We start from the raw sequence: 2,500 nt of genomic DNA, 5'->3' as shown, positions 1-2,500 counted from the left end.
ATGTTCACTATAAAATTATTTTAGCATTTTCTATTTTTGACTTGTTTTTTCATATATATCAACTCGTGTGTTCCTTTTCACCCTTATACATAATATTATATATATATATATATAATATTATTATATATATATATATATATATATTATATAATATATATAATAATATTATTATATATATATATATTATATATTATATATATATTATATATATATAATATTATATATATATAATATTATATTATATATATAATATATATATAATATCATATATATATATATATATATAATATATATATATATATATATATATATATAATATTATATATAATATTATATTATACATATATATATATATATATAATATCATTATATATATATATAATATTATATATGTATATATATATATATATATATATATATAGTATTATATATGTAACAATGATAAATATCAAAGTGAGTTATATACAGTAGCGGTAACACAACGTGACGTATATTTGCCATCTCAATATGGCTACTGACAGGACACAGAAAGTGTGTCTATGGCCAGCTGGAGGAGTGTGTCCTCCTGGGGCTAAAAACTACAGTAGCATCCACCCTTAGGGGTAGCCATATTGAGATGGCAAATATACGTCACATTATATATGTATATATATATATATATATAATATATTATATATGTATATATATAATATATATATATAATATATATATATATATATATATATATATATAGGTAAACAGTAAAAATAATTACAGACATGGACAAGAACATGAAACAACACAGAGACGACACAAGAACCACAGGACGGGACATTCGAAGCCCTCAGTCATCAGTCAAGAACCAGATCATCTTAGCAATTTCGGCTGATATATATAATATATTATATATGTATATATATATATAGAAATTCGGGGTGAGTACTTGATAATTATAAGCACCTGTGTATACCGTTTGGTGGTGTAGGTGGTGGAGTAAATTGATCAAAATAAAATAAAAACATGATGCGAAGGATTCAGCGGTACATATGTTTCGGGCCTTTATTAGACAGATTTATAACAATGCATAATGTATGTCTGTGGCCTTCTTCAGCCGCGCACAACAGCTTCCACAAGGACATGTGTTACATCAAAAATTCTTGGTTGGGGATGCAAATCTTCTCATTCACGTACGACATAATGCGGCAGCAGCATAGAGTTGAAGCGTCCATCTCTTTCTTCTCTCAATGTAGAATGAGGAAAATTGGATGTTGAGGTAATGTAAATAAATAAATACATACATAGAGGTGAAGATGGAGGGGCGAGAGTTCGGGATGAGGTATAAAATGTATAAAAAGTGTAAGTATAGAATAATATAAAAATATAAAAATGTAGAGGATAAAGGGTTGTAAGTAGATGTAAAGGGGGTATAAAGAAATATAAAGTAAAAATAGAAATAGAAATAAAAGTAAAAAAACCTGATAAAAACATGATAAAATTGTAAAAGAATGTAAAGATAAGGGATGTATAGAGGTTATGGACCAAGCATGGTGGTCAGGAGATTGATAAAATTTAGTTGTAGAATTGTCAGTACATCATCAGTTTCGTCTGGGGACTTAATGCGTTGTAAATCAGAGCTGATGAGCATTTAATCTGGTTCCTTGAATTAAATGGACTTCTAGTACATACATATCATCATGGATATATACACCCACATACACGCGTACATATACGCCTCCAAGCCTATAAGCATACACACGCACTCGCGTGTAAACACGTACATAAACACACACGCACCTACACGCACGCGCGTACACACACATACATACAACAGAATATCCGCATATATACACGGACATTACGCGCGTACACGCTCACAAGTATATACGCGCGCCCATCACTACATACACACACGTATATGCCCACGCCTCTAGGTCCAGGTATAAGATATTAAAGGATGTGTATAAGAACGTATGTAAAGAATCCCGTACTCATGTCAATACGCGCACGCACACACGGCTGTGTGTCCGTATGTGCGTGCACATATACCCTCATATACACACACAGAGACACACGCGCACATGGGTATAGCTATAAGATATCGAAGTATGCATGTACATATATGCGCGTGCATATGTATGTATGCGTATACACACGTACGCGGACGCTCGTATATTCAAAAGGTGGATCCATATATAGAGGTGTAAAGCGATAAGTTAGGGGTAAGAATGAGGGTAAGGGTAAAGATTAGAAATAAAAAATACAGTATAAAATAAGAAATACAATGTAATAGTTAGAAATGAAGTATAAGAATTATAAAAATTATAAGAGTTAAGGTAAGGGATGAAAATGAAAATGAGAATAAATGGAAGTAGAATAAAAGTAAAAATAAAATTAAAAATAAAAAAAAAATAAATGGAAGTAGGATAAAAGTAAAAATAAAAGTAAAAATAAAAATAAAAATAAAATAAGATAAAAATATAATTTTGTAAAGTTTAAAGTTGTGTGTTAAACGTAGGGGCGG

The 2,500-nt window shown here is 29.8% G+C and overlaps 1 protein-coding gene across 1 annotated transcript in view; it reads left to right on the top strand.

The window, feature by feature from the left end:
* Positions 1 to 2,500, top strand: part of LOC115217876 (protein GVQW3-like) — a 24,838-nt gene that overhangs the window by 20,059 nt on the left and 2,279 nt on the right. The gene's annotated exons all lie outside the window — the stretch shown is intronic.

This window comes from Octopus sinensis, linkage group LG12 (assembly GCF_006345805.1).
Source record: "Octopus sinensis linkage group LG12, ASM634580v1, whole genome shotgun sequence".
NCBI classification, from domain to species: domain Eukaryota; kingdom Metazoa; phylum Mollusca; class Cephalopoda; order Octopoda; family Octopodidae; genus Octopus; species Octopus sinensis.
This window is presented reverse-complemented; position numbering and strand designations above follow the sequence as displayed.